Here is a 16,130-nt window from a genome sequence, read left to right as displayed (position 1 = left end):
TTAGGTTTAAGTAGTGCTAAGTTCTAGGGGACTTATGACCACAGCAGTTGAGTCCCATAGTGCTCAGAGCCATTTGAACCATTTGACTGAGACATCTTCGGATAGATGATAAGAATTCTGAAGCTAACTATCTGTAGCAGTTGATGCTCTGCAACATAAACAGTAATCTGTGCTGTATTCTATAACCATGAAGGCATTTTCAACAGTATTACAGTATGTGAACACGTGCTTATATCGATGGCAACTTCCATTTTAATTTTAATGGATACTACCGCAAAGTGGCAAATCAAGAGCTGAAAATAGTGATGTGCAATGTGTAATGGTCTTGTAATTCTGAACGCAACTTAATTGATTGTACAGACCGCAAAACAAAGATTATAATTATAGTACCAGAGTACGTGAAGAAAGGTGCATCAGCTAAGCTCTTCACGGAGAGCGTCCGGAAATTATGAAGAACGTGCTCAAATTGCAATTTGCAGCAAAGGATGGTCCAGCAATTCAAACATGTCAATGCCCTAATGTAAAACATCGCAGTATAGCATCTGCAACAGCAGCTGGGCCTCTGCAGCGAACAGCTTGTGATGATGAAGGTAGTATTGATGATGACCATATGAATTGAAACGTGGCTCTGTAATGGATACAGCATACGACAATGTAACAGTATTACTAAGGTAGCAGAGTAGTTGAAAACAGTTGAAGAGGCCATTGTGGACACCATCTTACAAAAACAAATACAAACTCTGAAGACATACATGTGAAGTGAGTGATGCTCCTTTAGTCTAATGAGTAGTTCAAAATACAGCTATACCGTAATTGACTTTATCTTATTAAATTACTTGAGTACTTGAATATATAGTAATTTAATAACATTTCGGGGCTATGAAACCATCACTAGACATGCGTGAATTGCCATTGTCATTATCTTGTGCTTTATTTGTATAGTAGCAGTGTTTGATGGGCTGCATGCAATATTACTTCTTCGAGGGAGGAAATATCACAGAGGGTGAATCAAGTGCTGAAAATAACAATTTGTCGGAAGTGGTGTTCCTGTAATGCAAAGGGTGAATCAATGACGTACCTACGTCACAAAATAGTTACCTACATTTTGGGTCTGAATGCTTAAAAGCTGCGAATCTAATAATACAAAATGTAATATAATAACGTGTCAGTCACATGAAGAAATTACGTCAGTGGAGTGCATAAATATTTGAAAAAGAGACAATGTAATTGTTTGTTTGCTACGATAATTAAATAATATGTTGGTATCACACAACCATCATCCACCAGGAATGGATTACCATTACCCGTATCATGTACATTAGGTGTACATTAGTACTTACCATCTCCAAACAACGGTAACATCTGTAGCATCGTTGGTGGTTAAGCTGTTGATGGAGACCACCACCGATAGAAGAATGAGGTATAGCATGCGTGGTAAATAGCAACTGGGCGGTTGTGACAGTAACAAATATCGTGTGACAGCCACACAGTTGCCAGTTTCCATGCACACATTAGTATATTCACTGCAGTACATTGGAGCCCTGTCACTGTGCAATCTTGGCAGAAGGATATCTCTTCAATGAGTCACAGGTACCCATTGGTAGAAACATGTATTGCTTATGGTTTGAGCATCTCTCAATTGTGCTGTCCTTCGGAAAGTAGCAGCTGGAACTCATGTAATCGATTGAGATACCCTTACACAAAAGATAAAATTACTGAAAATAATTATGTGTAACAAACATTAATACGACAATAAATCGTTGTACTGTTGTAATCTCAATGCAAGGGTGCATTATTAACATTATTGCAATACGTGATTACTTGCAAAAAGTCGATCAAAAATGAGTAATGAATGGGTGCCACAAAATCATTAACACCCATGAATGTATTACCATTATAATTTAAATACGTTATATCTAGAGTAGAAAGTCGGTGTCACACTCAACTTGATGACATTGAAATATTAATGGGAACCACCACAAGTAGAATGGTCCATTGTTTGTTAGGTAAACTGTTAATGAACAATAACTCACACATTAAAAGCCACATGTGTTGCTTCTCATGCAAAATAATTCTTGGAGGTAAGGCGTCTATTGCACTTTAATAGCATGGTATCATCATCATATTAATCAGCCAGTTGGGCAGAAGTACACTTATCTCTGGGAAAGAACACCATCTGAATAGGGATTTCAGATGGACCACTGAAACTGACAATCTCATGTGGACATAACTACAGCATAAGTTTACCAGTCAAGGCGAGTCACAATTATGTATTCCTGATAGTAATTTTGTAATATGTTTGTACTAAACGAAATCGCCTGTCATCTATGGATTACAAGTATCATTATTCTGTACTCGATTTGTACAGAAGTACTCAACCTTCTCCAAGGGGAGATTAACACCTAAGCCACCCATCGTAATTATGCGCTTGCTGGAGACCACCACATACTTACTCATACAAGTCTGAGTTATAGCACACACAGCAGCTAGCGATTGGGAGACTATGACAGTAACAAATATCATGTGACAGCCAGACAATCGCCAGCCTCTATGCATGCTCCAGCACCGTTCCTGCAGTACATGATGCTCATAAAAACAAATAAAAGTCGTATCTTGGCCGGAGGATATATCACGAACCTCACTGACAGGGACTTCTTGCTGTAAAGATTTCTTGCTGTTGAGTTGAGGAGTTGGCAGTTGTACTGCTGTTTGTAAGCAGTATGTGGTATTTTCGGAAATGATTGTGACACCTTCATACAGACAGTAAGAATCCTGTAGCTAACCATGGGTAGCAGGTGTTGCTTCTATTACAATATGTGAACACTTTCTAATATCCATGCCAGCATGTATTTAGTGGATACTACCGCAAAGAGGCATATCAAGTCCTGAAAGTAGTCATGTGTAATGAGCAATGGTATTGCAGTTTAGAACATAATTTAATTGACTGTTCCGACCGCAAGGCAAAGATCATCATTACATTTCGAGAGTACTGGATGAAATGCAAACCAGCTAGGCTTTTCGTAGAGACGCTCTGAAAATTGTGAAGTAGGTACTCAAATTTCCATTTGCAGCAAACAATGGTCCTTCAACTCAAACAGTAATTTAATAACACCTCAATGCCATAATGTAAATCATATCAGTATAACATCTGCAACGGCAACTGGGTTGCTGATAACGAACAGCTTGCAATGATGAAGTTACTCCTGAAGATGACCATATAGAGTGAAATGTGGCTCTTTATTGGATAGAGTATACGACAATGTACCAGAATTACTAAGGTAGCAGAGTATCTGAAAACAGCAGAGGCCATCGTGGACACCATCCTACAAACACAGAAACTAATTCTGATGATATAAATGTGAAGTGAGTGATGCTCCTTTAGTGTAATGAGTAGTTTCAAAATATGGCTATATCATAATTGAATTTAACTTATTAAATTACTTGAGTACTTGAATATACAGAAATTTAAAAGCATTTCTGGGGTTTGCAATCATCATTGGCCATGTGTGAATAGCCACTGTGATTATCGTGTGCTTTACTTGTAATGTAGTACCCTATCATCTCCTAGGGAACGGAAACTTCTTCAGCAGCAATGTTCGATGAGCAGCATGCAATAATGTGTCTTAGAGAGAGAAAATATCGCAGAGGGTGAATCAGGTGCTGTAAACAACAACGCGTGGGAAGACGTGGTCTTGTAACGCAAAGGGTGATTCAGTAATGTATCTACACCAACAAATATTTACCTACTTTCAGGGTCTGAATGCATGAAAGCGGCTTATCAAGTAATGCAAAAATAACGTGTCAGGCAGACGAAGAAATTGACATCAGTGCAGTGCATATCTATTTGAAACAGAGACAATGTCTTCAAAGCGACTCTAGAGCTGAAGCCAACCACGATTAGTAAGTGATGACCATTTAATACTAGAAGTAAAGTAGTTAATACCTCTTTAGTAATATGATAATAACACAGTGTAATAAGCGTATATAATATATCTACGAATATATCTAATCAGCGACTAGAACTTTACTATCACTGACAAATAACTCAGAACAGTGAACTAAGTTTGAAAACAGCTGCGGGCACGGAAGTGAAATACTGAAGTCTTGTAGTTTTTGTTATTATGATATGACAATAATCCTGTTATATAGAACTGTTATATTATAATCAATACTTCAATAACTACTAACATCTTAGCTGATAAGTTGTTTATAGAGTTTGAGATGCTACTGGACGAAAATTGTATTTTAACAATGTGATCGCTTTTTGCAACAATTATGTTCCACAGATAGATCATTATAATGCATTGTGCTTGAGTGGTATCATTCATCCGCCACCTAAGAATGTCATATATCTTCTAGATGGAAGTTGATCTTTCGGGGCAGGCGATCACTCATTGATGGACACAATTTAACGTATACCATGGGCAAGAAATAACATTTATGTGTATTGGTACGGAATCATGTTTCGGTACCTCATAACCGTTAACATCCATCCATGGGTACCCGTCATAATTTCATAATCTATGTCTGGAGAACAGTGTAGCAATCGATTTTTAAGAAAAGTACACAACTGGAATTCCATCACAGTGAGACGTTAACAATAACTATCGCGTACATTCTGATCAGTTTTTTGATATATAAACTGTTGACCCTCAATATCTCACCTATTAAGACCCATAAGTGTTGCTTTCCATTGAAAATGAGTGATGGTATTTAGACATTTATAGAAATTTCATTACCCTTTGTTATCACCATAGCAAATAGCCTCTTGAGGACGAGCACCTTTCCCTCTAACAATGAATCCTTCCTGACCAGCGAATTCAGATGCATTGATGAAAGTTGTGCCTCACTTGTATGAAAACACTCTTTAAGCTTTCCATGCAAGACGAGTGGCAGTTGTGGGTCTGTTACAGTAATTAAATAATATGTTGGGACCACACAACCATCATCCACCAGGCATGGATCACTATTACTTGTATCACGTAAATTAGGTGTAGAGTAGCACTTACCATCTACAAAGCAAAGGTAACATCTGTAGCACCGTTAGTTGTTAAGTTGTTGATGGAGACCACCACTGACACAAGTATGAGGTATAGCATGCATGGTAACTAGCAACTGGGCGGTTGTGACAGTAACAAATATCGTGTGACAGCCACACAGTTGTCAGTTTCCATCCACACATTAGCATACTCACTGCAGTATATTGGAGCCCTGTCACTTCAGCATCTTGGCAGGAGGACATTTCTACAATGAGTCATTGGCACCCATGGTGAAAACTCTTCTTGCTTATGGTTTCAGCATCTCTCAATTGTGCTGTCCTTTGGAAAGAAGCAGCTGGAACTCATAGAATCGATTGAGATACCCTTACACAAATGATAAAATTACTGAAAATAATTATGTGCAACAAACAATACTGTGATAATAAATCGTTGTACTGATAGTAATTTTGTAATATGTTTGTACTAAACGAAATTGTCTGTCATCTATGGATTACAAGTATCACTATCCTGTACTCGATTTGTACCGTAGTACGCTACCATCTCCAAGGGAAGGTTAACACCTTAGCCGCTAATGGTAATTATGGGCTTGCTGGAGACCACCACATACTTACCCACACAAGTCTGAGTTATGGCACACACGGCAGCTAGCGATTGGGTGACTGCGACAGTAACAAATATCGTGAGGCAGCCAGACAATCGCCAGCCTCTATGCATGCTCTAGCACCGTCCCTGCAGTACATAAAGCCCATAAAAACCAATATAAGTCGTATCTTGGCCGGATGTTATATCTTGAACCTCAATGACAGGTACCTCTTTCTGTAAACATTTCTTTCTATTGAGTTGAGGATTTGGGAGTTGTAATGCTGTTTGGCAGCAGTATCTGGTATTCACTGAACTGATTGTGACACCTTCATACAGACAATAAGAATCCTGAAGCTAATTATTGCTAGTACGTGATGCTTCTGCAACAGAATCAGTTATCTGAGTTGTTTCTCTAACCATAAATGCATTAGCAACATTATTGCAGTATGTGAACACTTTCTAAAATTCATGGCAGCTTGCATTTTAGTGTATACTACCACAAAGTGGCAAATCAAGTCCTGAAAAAAAGTCATGTGTAATGAGTAATGGTACTGCAATTTAGAACATAATTTTATCGATTGTTCAGACCGCAAGAAAGATCATTATTACATTTCGAGAGTACTGGATGAATAGCGCACGAGCTACGCTTTTCGTAGAGACCCTCGGAAAATTGTGAAGTAGGTGCTCAAATTGCCATTTGCAGCAAAGGATGGTCCTACAACTCAATCAGTAATTTAATAACACGTCAATGCCATAATGTAAATCATATCAGTATAACATATGCAACGGCTACTAGGTTGCTGATTACGAACAGCTTACAATGATGAAGTTACTCTAGAAGATGACCTTATGCAGTGAAATGTTGCTCTTTATTGGATAGAGTATACGAAAATGTACCATAATTACTAAGGCAGGAGAGTACTTTAAAACAGCAGCGGCCATCGTGCACACTATCCTACAAACACAAAAACAAATTCTGAAGACACACATGTGAAGTGACTGATGCTCCTTTAGTGTAATGAGTAGTTTCAAAATATGGCTATATCATAATTGAATTTAACTTATTAAATTACTTGAGTACTTGAATATACCGAAATTTAAAAACATTTCTCGGTGTTTCAAAATGGTTCAAATGGCTCTGAGCACTATGCGACTTAACTTCTGAGGTCATCAGTCGCCAAGCACTTAGAACTAATTAAACCTAACTAACCTAAGGACATCACACACATCCATGCCCGAGGGAGGATCGAAACTGCCACCGTAGCGGTCACGCGGTTCCAGACTGAAGCGCCTTTAACCGCACGGCCACACCGGCCGGCTCTCGGTGTTTGCAATCATCATTGGCCATACGTGAATTGCCATTGTGATTATCGTGTGCTTTACTTGTAATGTAGTACTCTATCATCTCCTAGGGAACGGAAACACCTTCAGCAGCAATGTTCGATGGGCAGCATGCAATGATGTGTCTTAGAGAGAGGAAATATCGCAGATGGTGAATCAGGTGCTGTAAACAACAATGTGTGGGAAGAGGTGGTCTTGTATCGCAAAGGGTGATTCAATAACGTATCTACACCATCAAATATTTACCTACTTTTAGGGTCTGAATGCATGAAAGCGGCATATCAAATAATGCAAAAATAACGTGTCAGGCAGAGGAAGAATTTAACATCAGTGCAGTGCATAAATATTTGAAACGGAGACAATGTCTTCAAAGCGACTCTAGAGCTGAAGCAAACCATGATTAGCAAGTGATGACCATATAATACGAGAAGTAAAGTAGTTAGTACTTCCTTAGTAATATGATAATACCACAATGTAACATGCGGATATAATATATCTCCGAAAATACGTAATCACGGACTAGGACTTTACTATCACTGACAAATAACTCAGAGCAGTGAACTAATTTGAAAATAGCTGTGGGTAGGAACTAAAATACTGAAGTACTGTAGTTAGTATTATTATGATCCGACAATAACACTGTCATGTAATATTGTTATTTTATAATCACTACCTAAATAACTACAAACATCTGTGGGTGATGTGTTGTTTATAGAGTGTGAGATGCTAACGTACGAGATCAGTATTTTAACAGTGAGAATACTTTGTGCAACAATTATGAACCAGTGATAGATGAGTACAATGAATTGTGCTTGAGTGGTATCACTCATCAGTCTCCTAGGAATGTCATATATCTTCTAGATGATTGTTGCTTTTTCGGGGTAGGCGATCACCCATTGATGGACACAATTTGACGTATGCCACGGGGAGGAAGTACCATTCATGTGACCGTAATGGTTCAGAATCATGTTTGGCTACCTCATAACCGTTAACATTCATCCATGAGTAACCGTCATAATTTCAGTGCTCTATGTCTAGAGAACAGTGTAGCAGTCGCTTTTTAAGAAAAGGACACAACTGTAATTCGATGACAGTGAGATATTAACAACAACTTTTGCAACATACTGATCGGTTATTTGATGTGTAAACTGTTGAGCAGCAGTAGATCACCCTTAAAGAGCCAAAGTGTTGCTTTCCATGTGAAATGTGTGATCGTATTTAGACAGTTATAGAATTTTCATGACCCTGTGTTATCAGCATAGCAAATAGCCTGTTGAGGACGAGCACCCTTACCTCTAACAATGAATGCTTCCTGAACAGCGAATTCAGATGCATTGATGAAAGTTGCGCCTCATGTGCATGAAAACACTCCTTAAGGTTTCCATGCAAGGCGAGTGGCAATTGTGACTCTGTTACAGTAATTAAATAATATGTTGGGACCACACAACCATCATCCACCAGGTATGGATTACTATTACCTGTATCCCGTACATTACGTGTAGATTAGCACTTACCATCTCCAAAGCAATGGTAACATCTGTAGCATCGCTGATTGTTAAGTTGTTGATGAAGACCACCACTGATAGAAGTATGATGTATAGCATGCATGGTAACTAGCAACTGGGCGGTTGTGACAGTAACAAATATCGTGTGACAGCCACACAGTTGCCAATTTCCATCCACACATTATCATATTCACTGTAGGACATTTGAGCACTGTCACTGTAGCAGCTTGGCAGAAGGATATCTCTTCAATGAGTCACAGGCACCCATTGGTGGAAACACGTATTGGTTATGGTTTGAGCGTCTCTCAATTGTGCTGTCCTCTGGAAAGTAGCAGCTGGAACTCATGGAATCGATTGAGATACCCTTACACAGTTGATAAAATTACTGAAGATAATTATGTGCAGCGAGTGAGGCATCTGAAACACAAACAGTAATATGATAATAAGTCGTTGTACTGTTATAATCTCTATGCAACAACGCATTATTAACATTATTGCAGTACGTGATTGCTTGCAAAAGTCGATAGAAATGAATAATGTTTGGGTACCACAAAATTTTTAACGTTCATGAATGTAATACCATCATAATTTCAGTACGTTATATCTAGAGAAGGAAGTCGGTGTCACAGTCAACTTAATGACACTGAAATATTAATGGGAACCACCTTATGTAGAGTGGTCGATTGTTTGTTAGTTAAACTGTTGATTGACAATATCTCAAACATTAAGAACCACATGTGTTGGTTCTCATGCAAAGTATTTTATGGAGATAGGGCGTCTATAGCACTTTAATAGCATGGTATCATCATCATATTAATCAACCAATTTGGCAGAAGTACACTTATATCTGTGAAAGAACATTATCTGAAGGGTGATTTCACATGCAGCATTGAAAGTGATAATCTCATGTGGACAGAACTACAGCATTAGTTTACCAGTCAAGGCGAGTCACAATTATGTGTTCCTGATAGTAATTTAATAGTTTCGTTGTACTAATCGATATCGCCTGTCATCTATGCATTACAAGTATCTTTATCCTGTACTCGATTTGTACAGTAGTACTCTACCATATCCAAGAAAAGGTTAACACCTTAGCCAAAAATGGTAATTTAGCGTTTGGTGGAGACCACCACATACTTACTCATACAAGTCTGAGTTATAGCACACACAGCAGCTAGCGATTGGGTGACTGCGACAGTAACAAATATTGTGTGGCAGCAAGACAATCGCCAGCCTCTATGCATGCTCTTGCACCGTCCCAGCAGTACATGATGCTCATAAAAACCAATAAAAGTCGTATCTTGGTCGGAGGATGTATCTTGAACCTCACTGACAGCTACCTCTTGCTGTAAAGATTTGTTGCTATTGAGTTGAGAAGTTGGCAGTTGTACTGCTGTTTGTAAGCAGTATCTGGTACTTACGGAACTGATTGTGACACCTTTGTACAGACATTAAGAATCCTGAAGCTAACTATGAGTAGCAGGTGTTGCTCTTATTACAGTATGTGAACACTTTCTAATATCCATGCAAGCATGTATTAAGTGGATACTAACACAAAGAGGCATATCAAGTACTGAGAATAGTTATGTGTAATGGATAATGGTATTGCAGTTTGGAACATAATTTAATCGACTGTTCCGACTGCAAGGCAAAGATTATCATTATATTTCGAAAGTGCTGGATGAAATGCGGTCCAGCTAGGCTTTTCGTAGAGACCCACTGAAAATTGTGAAGTACGTGCTCAAATTTACATTTGCAGCAAAGGATGGTCCTGCAACTTAAACAGTAATTTATTAACACGTCAATGCCATAATGTAAATCATATCAGTATAACATCTGCAATGGCAACTGGGTTGCTGATAACGAACAGCTTGCAATGATGAAGTTACTCTTGAAGATGACCATATGGAGGGAAATGTGGCTCTTTATTGGATAGAGTATACGACAATGTACCAGAATTACTAAGGTAGCAGAGTATCTGAAAACAGCAGAGGCCATCGTGGACACCATCCTACACACACAAAAACTAATTCTGATGATATATATGTGAAGTGAGTGATGCTCCTTTAGTGTAATGAGTAGTTTCAAAATATGGCTATATCACAATTGAATTTATCTTATTAAATTTCTTGAGTACTTGAATATACAAAAATTTAAAGACATTTCTGGGGTTTGCAATCATCATTGGCCATGTGTGAATAGCCATTGTGATTATCGTGTGCTTTACTTGTAATGTAGTACTCTATCATCTCCCAGGGAACGGAATCACCTTCAGCAGCAATGTTCGATGGGCAGCATGCAATGATGTGTCTTAGAGAGAGGAAATATCGCAGATGGTGAATCAGGTGCTGTAAACAACAATGTCTGTCAAGATGTGGTCTTGCAACACAAAGGGTGATTCAGTAACGTATCTACACAAACAAATATTTACCTACTTTTAGGGTCTGAATGCATGAAAGCGGCTTATCAAATAATGCAAAAATAACGTGTCAGGCAGACGAAGAAATTAAGGTCAGTGCAGTGCATAAATATTTGAAACAGAGACAATGTCTTCAAAGCGACTCTAGACTGAAGCAAACCATGATTAGCAAATGATGACCATTTAATACAAGAAGTAAAGTAGTTAGTACACTTTAGTAACATGATAATAACACAGTTTAATAAGCGTATACAATATATCTACGAATATATCTAATCAGCGACTAGAACATTACTATCACTGACAAATAACTCAGAACAGTGAACTAAGTTTGAAAATAGCTGTGGGCACTGAACTAAAATACTAAAGTATTGTAGTTATTTTTATTATGATATGACAATAATCTTGTTATATAGAATTGTTATATTATAATCAATACCTAAATAACTACAAACATCTGTAGCTGATGGGTTGTTTATAGAGTGTGAGATGCTAATGGATGAGAACTGTATTTTAACAATGTGATTGCTTTGTGCAACAATTATGATCCACAGATAGATCATTAAAATGGATTGTGCTTGAGTGGTATCGCTCATCCACCTCCTAAGAATGTCATATATCTTCTAGATGGAAGCTGATGTTACGGGGTAGGCGATCACCCATTGATGGGCACAATTTGATGTATACCATGGGTAAGAAATAGAATTTATGTATATTTGTACAGAATCATGTTTCGGTACCTCATAACCGTTAACATCCATCCATGAGTAGCCGTGATAATTTCAGTGCTCTATGTCCAGAGAACAGTGTTGGAGTCACTTTTTAAGAAAGATCACTACTGGAATTAGATGACAGTGAGACATTGACAACAATCATCGCGTACATACTGATCAGTTATTTGAAATTAAACTGTAGATCGTCAATATATCATCCATTAAGACACATAAGTGTTGCTTTCGATGAAAAATGTGTGATGGTATTTAGACATTTATAGAAATTTCATTACCCTTTGTTATCACCATAGCAAATAGCCCCTTGAGGACGAGCACTCTTACCTCTAACAATGAATGCTTCCTGAACAGCGAATTCAGTTGCATTGATGAAAGTTGGACCTCACTTGTATGAAAACACTGCTTAAGCTTTCCATGCAAGGCGAGCGGCAATTGGTAGTCTGTTACAGTAATTAAATAATATGTTGGGACCAAACAACCATCATCCACCAGGCATGGATTACTATTACCTGTATCACGTACATTAGGTGTACAGTAGCACTTACCATCTCCAAAACAATGGTAACATCTGTAGCATCGTTGGTTGTTAAGTTGTTGATGGAGACCACCACTGACACAAGTATGAGGTATAGCATGCATGGTAACTAGCAACTGGGCGGCTGTGACAGTAACAAATATCGTGTGACAGCCACACAGTTGCCAGTTACCATCCACACATTACCATATTCACTGCAGTACATTGGAGCCCTGTCACTGCAGCATCTTGGCAGAAGGATCTTTCTCCAATGAGTCACAGGCACCCATGGTGAAAACTCTTCTTTATTATGGTTTCAGCATCTCTCAATTGTGCTGTCCTTTAGAAAGCAGCAGCTGGATCTCATGGACTCCATTGATTCACCTTACACAAATGATAAAATTACTGAAAATAATTATGTCCAACAAACAATGAAATGACGATAAATCGTTGTACTGATAGTAATTTTGCAATATGTTTGTACTAAACAAAATTGTCTGTCATCTATGGATTAAAAGTATCACTATCCTGTACTCGACTTGTACCGTAGTACGCTACCATCTCCTAGGGAAGGTTAACACCTTAGCCGCTAATGGCAATTATGCGCTTGCTGGAGACCACCACATACTTACCCACACAAGTCTGAGTTATGGCACACCCGGCAGCTAGCGATTGGGTGACTGAGACAGTAACAAAAAACGTGTGGCAGCCAGACAATCGCTAGCCTCTATGCATGCTCTAGCACCATCCCTGCAGTACATACAGCCCATATAACCCAATAAACGTTGTATCTTGGCCGGAGGATATATCTTGCAGTTTAGAACATAGTTTAATCGACTGTTCAGACCGCAAGGTAAAGATCATCATAACATTTATAGAGTACTGGATGAAATGCGAACCAGCTAGGCTTTTCGTAGAGACCCTCTGAAAATTTGAAATAGGTGCTCAAATTTCCATTTTCAGCAAAGGATGGTCCTGCAACTTAAACAGTAATTTAATAACACGTCAATGCCATAATGTAAATCATATCAGTATAACATTTGCAACGGCAACTGGGTTGCTGATGACGAACAGCTTGCAATGATGAAGTTACTCCTGAAGATGACCATATGGAGGGAAATGTGGCTATTTATTGGATAAAGTATACGACAATGTACCAGAATAACTACATCTACATCTACATCTACATTTATACTCCGCAAGCCACCCAACGGTGTGTGGCGGAGGGCACTTTACGTGCCACTGTCACTACCTCCCTTTCCTGTTCCAGTGACGTATGGTTCGCGGGAAGAACGACTGTCTGAAAGCCTCCGTGCGCGCTCTAATCTCTCTAATTTTACATTCGTGATCCGCTCGGGAGGTATAAGTAGGGGGAAGCAATATATTCGATACCTCATCCAGAAACGCACCCTCTCGAAACCTGGCGAGCAAGCTACACCGCGATGCAGAGCGCCTCTCTTGCAGAGTCTGCCACTTGAGTTTGTTAAACATCTCCGTAACGCTATCACGGTTACCAAATAACCGTGTGACGAAACGCGCCGCTCTTCTTTGGATCTTCTCTATCTCCTCCGTCAACCCGATCTGGTACGGATCCCACACTGATGAGCAATACACAAGTATAGGTCGAACGAGTGTTTTGTTAGCCACCTCCTTTGTTGATGGACTACATTTTCTAAGGACTCTCCCAATGAATCTCAACCTGGTACCCGCCTTACCAACAATTAATTTTATATGATCATTCCACTTCAAATCATTCCGCACGCATACTCCCAGATATTTTACAGAAGTAACTGCTACCAGTGTTTGTTCCGCTATCATATAATCATACAATAAAGGATCCTTCTTTCTATGTATTCGCAATACATTACATTTGTCTATGTTAAGGGTCAGTTGCCACTCCCTGCACCAAGTGCCTATCCGCTGCAGATCTTCCTGCATTTCGCTACAATTTTCTAATGCTGCAACTTCTCTGTATACTACAGCATCATCCGCGAAAAGCCGCATGGAACTTCCGACACTATCTACTAGGTCATTTATATATATTGTGAAAAGCAATGGTCCCATAACACTCCCCTGTGGCACGCCAGAGGTTACTTTAACGTCTGTAGATGTCTCTCCATTGAGAACAACATGCTGTGTTCTGTTTGCTAAAAACTCTTCAATCCAGCCACACAGCTGGTCTGATATTCCGTAGGCTCTTACTTTGTTTATCAGACGACAGTGCGGAACTGTATCGAACGCCTTCCGGAAGTCAAGGAAAATGGCATCTACCTGGGAGCCTGTATCTAATATTTTCTGGGTTTCATGAACAAATAATGCGAGTTGGGTTTCACACGATCGCTGTTTCCGGAATCCATGTTGATTCCTACATAGTAGATTCTGAGTTTCCAAAAACGACATGATACTCGAGCAAAAGACATGTTCTAAAATTCTACAACAGATCGACGTCAGAGAGATAGGTCTATAGTTTTGCGCATCTACTCGACGACCCTTCTTGAAGACTGGGACTACCTGTGCTCTTTTCCAATCATTTGGAACCTTCTGTTCCTCTAGAGACTTGCGGTACACGGCTGTTAGAAGGGGGGCAAGTTCTTTCGCGTACTCTGTGTAGAATCGAATTGGTATCCCGTCAGGTCCAGTGGACTTTCCTCTGTTGAGTGATTCCAGTTGCTTTTCTATTCCTTGGACACTTATTTCAATGTCAGCCATTTTTTCGTTGGTGCGAGGATTTAGAGAAGGAACTGCAGTGCGGTCTTCCTCTGTGAAACAGCTTTGGAAAAAGGTGTTTAGTATTTCAGCTTTACGCTTGTCATCCTCTGTTTCAATGCCATCATCATCCCAGAGTGTCTGGACATGATGTTTCGAGCCACTTACTGATTTAACGTAAGACCAGAACTTCCTAGGATTTTCTGTCAAGTCGGTACCTAGTATTTTACTTTCGAATTCACTGAACGCTTCACGCATAGCCCTCCTTACGCTAGCTTTGACATCGTTTAGCTTCTGTTTGTCTGAGAGGTTTTGGCTGCGTTTAAACTTGGAGTGAAGCTCTCTTTGCTTTCGCAGTAGTTTCCTAACTTTGTTGTTGTACCACGGTGGGTTTTTCCCGTCCCTCACAGTTTTGCTCGGCACGTACCTGTCTAAAACGCATTTAACGATTGCCTTGAACTTTTTCCATAAACACTCAACATTGTCAGTGTCGGAACAGAAATTTTCGTTTTGATCTGTTAGGTAGTCTGAAATCTGCCTTCTATTACTCTTGCTAAACAGATAAACCTTCCTCCCTTTTTTTATATTCCTATTAACTTCCATATTCAGGGATGCTGCAACGGCCTTATGATCACTGATTTCCTGTTCTGCACTTACAGAGTCGAAAAGTTCGGGTCTGTTTGTTATCAGTAGGTCCAAGATGTTATCTCCACGAGTCGGTTCTCTGTTTAATTGCTCGAGGTAATTTTCGGATAGTGCACTCAGTATAATGTCACTCGATGCTCTGTCCCTACCACCCGTCCTAAACATCTGAGTGTCCCAGTCTATATCTGGTAAATTGAAATCTCCACCTAAGACCATAACATGCTGAGAAAATTTATGTGAAATGTATTCCAAATTTTCTCTCAGTTGTTCTGCCACTAATGCTGCTGAGTCGGGGGGTCGGTAAAAGGAGCCAATTATTAACCTTGCTCGGTTGTTGAGTGTAACCTCCACCCATAATAATTCACAGGAACTATCCACTTCTACTTCACTACAGGATAAACTACTACTAACAGCGACGAACACTCCGCCACCGGTTGCATGCAATCTATCCTTTCTAAACACCGTCTGTGCCTTTGTAAAAATTTCGGCAGAATTTATCTCTGGCTTCTGCTAACGTAGCAGAGTATCTGAAAAGAGCAGAGGCCATCATGGACACAATCCTACTAACACAAAAGAAATTCTGATGGTATAAATGAGAAGTGAGTGATTCTCCTTTAGTGTAATGAGTAGTTTCAAAGTATGGCTATATCATAACTGAATTTAACTATTTAAATTACTTGAGTACTT

This window comes from Schistocerca cancellata, chromosome 4 (genome assembly GCF_023864275.1).
Source record: "Schistocerca cancellata isolate TAMUIC-IGC-003103 chromosome 4, iqSchCanc2.1, whole genome shotgun sequence".
Classification (NCBI taxonomy): Eukaryota; Metazoa; Arthropoda; class Insecta; order Orthoptera; family Acrididae; genus Schistocerca; species Schistocerca cancellata.
This window is presented reverse-complemented; position numbering follows the sequence as displayed.